Source organism: Phaethon lepturus, unplaced genomic scaffold, assembly GCF_000687285.1.
Source record: "Phaethon lepturus isolate BGI_N335 unplaced genomic scaffold, ASM68728v1 scaffold1375, whole genome shotgun sequence".
Classification (NCBI taxonomy): Eukaryota; Metazoa; Chordata; class Aves; order Phaethontiformes; family Phaethontidae; genus Phaethon; species Phaethon lepturus.
In genome coordinates, this window is record NW_010538136.1 from 1,280 (window position 1) to 9,311 (window position 8,032).

An 8,032-nucleotide genomic window follows, 5' to 3' on the forward strand; every position below is an offset into this window, starting at 1 on the left:
ATATTGCAAAATCCTGCATGCACAAAAGTTTTAAAATGTTGGATTTATGAGAAAAAAAAATCACAGTTTATTCAGAAACACAATTTACTAATTACAGCTATTCCTTTTGGTATAAATTGCATTGTTACGATATATTGGTGTAGTTGCTGCCCAAGTGGTGTGGAATTCTACCACTTGGGAAATATTTGTGGTAGGAATCTTTTTGGGAAGACAGATTCTTTTCTGAGATTCTCTAGTGTACAACCAAAAGTGTCCACAACATTAAGGACACCTGTGTCCCCAGCTGCTTTCCATCGCACTGACTCACTTATGTCAAGGAATAATGTTCCAAAAGACAAAATACCTGTTGACTTCGGAAGAACAGCTTTGTGTCCTTTGCTCATAAGGTTTATAGATGAGCATCGCAATGGATTGTGAAAAATGAAAATACCCGTAGCAGCTTTACCATGTGACTTAAAAGATCTCTGAATTCTCAGTTGGTTGCAGAGTGACTTATCAGCAGGTGGCATCTCAAAACTTAATCAACTCCATTCTTCCTTGAAATCTGATGCAAAGTACCCTTGCTATTACTCAGGAAACATTCTTGAATAATTTTGGACAAAAAGTGTCATTGACAAATGGTAATGGAGCACTTTTTTACTGAAGAGCTGGGTGCACAAAACCTCACAAGCCCGTACGAAGTAGTGTGAAAGAGCAGTGGTAACTGCCAGAACAGTTGCTTTAGGCAATGGCAGTGACTGGGCTGAGCTTCCCAGAAGACTACACTGAAATAGACCTCTTCATTCTTATCCTTCACTCTCAAGACTAGGGGTTCCTTATTTTCTGTATGGGAGAGACAAAAAGTTTGTGTAACGCTGTGTACAACACCTTGAATCTAACTCACAATTCCGGTAGTGTATTTCCCACTTTGGGAAAATAGTTTTTTGCTGTTGGCAAATTATATTATTTTTGCATTTCAAGTGTCAGAAATGTGTACTGCAGTGCTAATGATTCAGCATGCTCTTCTTAAGCCAAAATGGAGAAGGTGTGGGAAATTGGAATAGGAAGTTTACAGTAGTGGATCTTCTATAGTGGAATTGGTATTAATCATTTTCTTTTTGAAGACATAGGGATTTACTGTAACATAACTTGAAAGCATGATTTATATAATTAAATTAAATATTCAGATTTGAGGATAAGCAAGATTTCTGCTAACCTATCTATGAACAGTTCAGTTTTTTTGCTTATGTATAAAGAACAGACAAAAAAGTAATCACGTAAATTCTTCCAAAGGACAACTTGATCTACTTATTGATCCATCCAGAAGTGCACAGGGCAGAGAATTAAGGTCTCAGGGCAACTATATATCTGTTAAAGTCTAACTTGCAGCATTTGATTTTGCAACTTAAGTAACTTTAGTACTTGAGTGAAATATTTTATATCCTCTCCCATCTCAGAAGTGTGATAAAATTTTATAATAGAGTTGTGGTCCTGTTGCCGCTTATACAGTAAACTTAGAAAATGGAGATGTTGTTTCCAGTTTCCAGCAGTTATGCCTTTTGAACTTGGCCATTCAATGGTTGAGTATTGTCAGGATTTCTGAGATTACTCCACTCAGCTTCAGCTGGAGGAGTGGTAACTACCGAATTTGGTGCTTTAATACACTACATATAGGAAAGGACTGCAGAGTAAGTGATACGTTTTCTCCATGTGAATAGGAAATTGCAGTTAGCACATCATGTAAATCTGTGAAGTATTTCAGTGAAGTTGATTTCTGAGAAAAAAATACTGAGAAATCTGTGAAAGCAGGTGAGAAACTACAGTAAGGCAAATAAAGTCTTTAGAGATTACATCCAGTGAAAACAAAAAAATTGACATTCAAGAGCTCTAGATTCTAACATTCTCTCTCAGATATTTCTGTTTGGCCAGTGATTCTGAAGAAGTCATACAAGGTGTTAAGATCAAATCTATTGACAGTGAACAATTCCGAGAAAGAAATCTTACTATTCTTGTAAAATCATTGTGTTTGTCTTATAACAGTAGAAAGTTTTCTCTGGAAACTAAAATTTAAGGAGACTAATCTGGGAGAGGAATTGTCTGCATTTGGGACTGTGCAGGTTCTTGGTGTAAGATACAGTCAGGAAGAACATTTCATAGAGGCTGAGAACAAATTTCCCAGCAATATTAAACAGATGCAGTGTCACTGAAGTCTGTATAACTACCCGTATTTGCAGCAGGTGTGAATTTAGTCTTGCATCTTTAAATAGTTTTGCTATAGCTTAAATGATTTAGTATAGAGATGCCAGAATAAAAAACATTCACACTTTCTAATGCTTTCGGGTCTCCCATAGTCCAAACAGCTCTTGTTTTTTTTACGACGTAACGTACTATGTGTAACATGTATTAGCATGTCTCAGATAACATCAATGAAGAATGCAGAGAAGTTTCATTGCATAGAATACAATTATCTTTCATTATGATTGAGCTAAGTACCTATTGAATCTATATCTGTTACTGACAGGCTGTATTGGCAGGGCAAAATGCTAGATCATGTAGTTCACGCTGAAGAGCAGCGTAATGGCTGCTTCAGTAGGTAGGTAAAAATGGGCTTGACTAGGCAAGAAGGCTATGGTGCATATTCTTATTTCCGCCAAAGAACACGATGCTGCATTGCAGCAGTAATTCAGTCCGTGCAATGAGTACTGTAACACAGTGTAACTCGTGCTGAAATAATTATCTGTACACAGATTCCCTCAGCGATAGCCATTCTTCACAATCAGAGTACTCCCACGGAACCTGGTTTGCTCCTGCAGTCCTCTTTCTCTCTTTCCAACTCAAATATGATGGTCATTAGCTATTTCCCCCATCCTGTCTGCACCAGTGGCCTGATTCCTTTCTGCAGACTCACAGCAGTCCTTCGCTCCTTTGATTTTCCTTTTTCTATATTGGTTGTTCCCATCATGCTTTCTTCTGCCTAGCTCACAGACTCGTATTTGAGGTGCATTTTATAGATTTCCTTCAAGATGCAAAATCTTCTCTTCTTCACTTTTGCATGTAAATCTCACCCAGTGATTTCATACAGACTGAAACCTTTGGCATGAATATCAGTCAAGATCTTTTATGAACATCTGCCGTGGTGAGAATCCTGACTTTTAGTTCTGTGTCCTCTGCTGAATCATACTGGTTTCTTTGTTGGGGGTTGAGGTGGAGATTTTGTGAAGAGGAGTATAAGACGTAAGCTTGTGGGACTGGACTGGTACATAGTACTATCACAATCTACCTTCAAAGCAGAGATTATAGTACTGTGAACTGGCTGCAGCTTTATATTCCATATTGCACAGTGGTATATTGACTGCTTCGTCAGAGAAGGCAAGAGCTCTGAAGAACAGAATGTTAATCTTTTTCTCCCTTTAATGGCAAACACTGAACTTAAAAAGGTATCCATTCTTTCCTTTTTCTATTTTGTATGATGTTACAGTAGCCTTCTAGAAAGTTGTCTCTGTCTGGACTTTCTTGATAATCTTTTATGAAAGTATGAACACACTATTTTATTTCTCTCCCCTTCTTTCCTTTCCTTCCGACTCACATTGAAGATTGAAACAATTTTTGGTCAAAGAAGATTTGAGGATTACTTGCAGTGCATTAAAATTTGAATGTAGATAATTTTGCCAAATTGCTGTGTTTTCATCAGATGTAAAAATGAGATAAAAGAAATAAATTACACAGTGTTAGAAAAAATTGAGGGTTTATTGGGCTTTTCTTTTCGGATAAGAGTGCTGGTTTTAAAAAGGAATACAGTGTAAAAATAATAATGTTTTGATTTATGTCAGAAAAGCATTGCTAAAAGTTCTTCAGTTATATATATCAGTTGTTGCAATAGTGTTGTGGGATTTTTAAACATGAAATTTCTTCACAAATGGCTTTTTATAGAGGCTTGTGCTGTAATTGTGAGAACATGGGGCACTTGTACTCATTATACTTTCAAATCTGTAAGCAAGTGATTTTAATTTTTTTTTTAATTTTTTTTTAACCTATTTTTCTGTACATGTTGTGAAAATCTCCAGCCTCATAACTTTTAATTGTTTGCTACTACTACACAGTTGAGAAAAATAGAAGTACGGTGTTGGTCTAGTAGCATCTGTACATTGCCATGCAGATCTGTCTAATAAAGATCCGTAAGATGCGTTACCGGTGAAATGCTGAAGGGGAGCAGGCAGTGTTGGACAGAATTAGTACAACTCCCTTACTAGGCATTACATATCAGAAAGATTAGGCAAAAAGGGTATGCAGCTTAATTTTTCAGTGTGTCTTTTGGTGCTTTGACTAATGAAGTTCCTTATTTGGAACTTAAAGTTTAAGTTTAAACTTACTTTAAACTCCAAGTCTTATTGCAAACACATGCAGTTTGGTCAGTGGAGGCTTCATAGGTCTTACCTCCCTGTGCCAGCGTTTCTGAATGCAGGCCTGAAGCTGAAGGAAAAGTTCTGTAGCGAGCCCAGATCTCCCAGGGAGCTGATTTGGGTCTGAATTCCCTGTCGCAAGGGATTATTATTGCTTAATCTGCTAATAATGTGGTTATTCTAATCAGGTTACTTTAATTCTGCATGCTGGTGCATTAAGGCTTGATTCTTCTTTTGTAGAAGAAAAAAACAAAATTCCTACTGTGTTTTGAGAAAGTAAGTTTGGGTCTGCGGTTTGCTTGATGTGTCAAAAAAGATTCACTGTTCTGTCTTCCAGTGTGAGAAAGAAAGGGAATTTTTTGACATATAAAGGACAATGCTTGTATGACATCATAAAAATCTAGCTGATTTGTTTGATTTTGAAAGTTGATTCCAAAAGTTTGTTTATGCTAACTCAGATCATTGATTACTGTTAATACAGTAACAGAATAATTTTCTAAATGTTCTTTTGACCGAACCATGTACTGTTCAGCAATTTCCATTCAGTTAAAGTCCCTCAAACAATACACACAGTTGTCAGGTCAGTTTAATACTAATTTTAGATTTTTTTAAAAGGGGATTTCACATAAGAAAAGGGATATGATCTTTACTTGTTCATTTCAGTTGTGGAGAAGTCCAGAGAAATATTATATTCTACAGTAAATGTGATAATAAAAAATTCCTTTCAATGTTTTCACCTGACACATTACATCATTTGAGTTATGAAAAGGATGAGTGAAACTGCCCGGAAACCAGAATTAAATAAGTTGATCAAATTCCATGATCTGGATCTAAGATAAAAAAAACAACCAAACAAACAACCCCCAAACAAACAGCTTTATTAAAGCTAAGTTGTATTTTAGACATTTTACTTTTAATCCACTGTGCTGGTAATAGTACAGTATAGTAGTATTTTAAAATACGTGACAAGATTTAGGACTTGGAGTTTAAAATGAGCCCAGTAATGGCTGAGTCTATGATACCAAATTCTGCAGTTCTTTAGTAAATACGGTGGTTTGTTAGGTAGACTTTTTAATGATATTTAGGAGAAACAGTCCTATCACATAATGCTGTATTACTGCACAAGGCTGTGTAGGAGATAGCTGGTAGAAAGAGCAGTTTAACATAATTTGGCATGATTTTTCCTAATTACTGTTTGATGCTAATGAAGAACTTCAATACTGTACTAGATCCAAATGATGTGGGAACCTAAAATACCATTTTATAGGTCGAAGTGCTAAAGTTCAATATTGTGATATAAAAGAAGAGCTTGTTCAGTGGTTCGTGTTTAGCCAAACTGTGCTGGTGAGTAACTTTACAAGGTATCTCCCTATTCAGGCTTTACTTGGGAGCGTTCATATCTAGACTTAGCTCAGCCTGAGTAGTTTGGTGCCTGACTTCTGTGGGGTTGTGATTTGAATCAAAGAGAGAGGCTTCTGTGTGTGTCTTAGTGTGTGTTCAGGGAGTGCTGAGCGCAGAATGGCAAGCTCCTTGCACAAACCAGCTGGGACCACGTTCTGAACATTCGTACCCGATGGTAGTGTCTGGGGAGGTAGGACTCCTTGTTTGCTTTAGTACTGACCCCTTTACTACTGAGAACAAGTTATTAAATCTGACAGTTGGAGACCACCTGTGGATTTGTGATGTATCTTGAAGGACTGTCCTGCATCCTTGTTGCAGTCTGGCCAATGATACATACTCGGTTAGAAAACCAGTACTGTTAGACCAAGCACTAGTCTGCTGAGCATGCCGCCCACATTTTCTCAAGCCTTGCAAGTATTGCAAGTCTGTACACTGCTAGCACTATTGATAACATCCTGCTTAATGGAAGGCTAATGAAAGGGAAATTAATATGATACTGTGCTAGGAATAAAGGTACCAAGCCCAGTTTATTCTGAAGTGTAGTAATGCGATGTTTAATGCATGACAGGACAGAATGATGCAATTTCTGTTGGAATTGACTCATCTGTGAGAGCTCCAGGTAAATCATATTGCTGCACTGTGAGTTACTACATCTAAAATAATTAATATAGATATGACCTTTTAAAGCATTTCAAGAAATACTGATAGCTGGTTTGTGCCTTTTTGACTGAAAATGTCTTTTGTTTATTACAGTTAGAGAAGGATTTCAAACCTACAGACAAATACTGATGTAGTTTCACTTGTGCAGCTGTTGTATTAAATACAGTGAGAAAATAGTTTCATTTTAACATATTCCCTGAACTTATTACTAATTACTGGAACTGAGAAACTGCTCTAATTACATCAGTGGAACAAAAGGAAAAGAAAAGTTTGAAATGTGAATAAAAGTAATGGTTGAAGTATCAGATGCTGTGGCTTGTAGTCCCGAAGCTCTATTAGGACTGCTTAAATGCTTCAATTTAATGTAATATTGGTGTTTGCATTCTGGTTCTACCTAGATATCTCAGTCATAACCAAGAACTACTGAACCATACATGGAGTAGAAGAGGATGTAGTCCTTTGAAGAGTTTACAAAGGCAAAACAGATAAAAAGAGGCCTGAGCAGACATTCATTTAGCCCAGATATAGAGGATACAGTATTAAGATTTCTCTGTTGTCTTAACAACTGTCCCCATTATACTTTTCTGTGTATAGCTCATGTGCTTATTTTTTTAATGTAAGAACTGGTATCAGACAAAACAAAGCCTGATACTAGTTCCACCACATGCCAGAAGGAAGGTTTATAGCACCCTGAACCCTTCCAGTGTCTGTGGTGAGCACAAAGCAGATCACAGGCTAGTAGGCTCTACTGTGCTTAAAAAAATTTGGGTTGACTGCCAGAGCTGGAGTTGCGGAGAGGAGGCAGAGGAAAAGGGAGAAGGCAGTGATGGGAGTCTAGGAAATGATTGGAAAGAGGTTAGAATGGAGTTTAGTAGACAACTGGAGTGAAGTTCAACTTCCAAATCCTTGGAAACTACTGAAAAAGGTAATTGTCCTGTCAGCCACAAGGCTGGTGTTGATAGTACTTGTGGTGACAGAGGTTTGAGTTCTGCTGTAGTGAAGTCTCATCTTGATAATCTGTGAGGTTCCAGTGGCTTAACGTCTTTCCTTCTGGTCTGTCACTGAAGCATCTGTGAGGTCCTTGATCTCTCAATTGTTGTACTAACAGTCCAGTAATACCTTGCAGGTATGTGCGACATTATCAGAACATGGTACAACCTTTGTCCTATGGACCAGATGTTGCAGCAAGTCCATAAGCAAAAGCTGAAAGATCTTCTATATCCCGGAGTAATTTCTGATTCTCATCAGTTAGCAGTTCTTGATTAGACTCCTTGTGTATTCCCTCCTTAGGATTTTCATGAAGCATAACACGTAATCTAAATCCCTTTTAAGACTCTTAATTGTGCAGATGGCTTTGCACATACTAGTTTTGTCCCATGTGTTTAGTGAAGAATTTGTCAAAAAACATTCCTCCCCAAAACCTTATGGTTACCTTCAGTATGGCAGCTGCAAGCAAGTTGATCTGTGTTTTTAAATGATTCATTGTCTTAAAAGAAAAACATATTCAAATGGAGGCATTTTTGTGCCTGTACATACATGTTTGAAACAGCAGGCTTTTAAAATTGACTCGGTTACACCTTTTCAGATGTTTC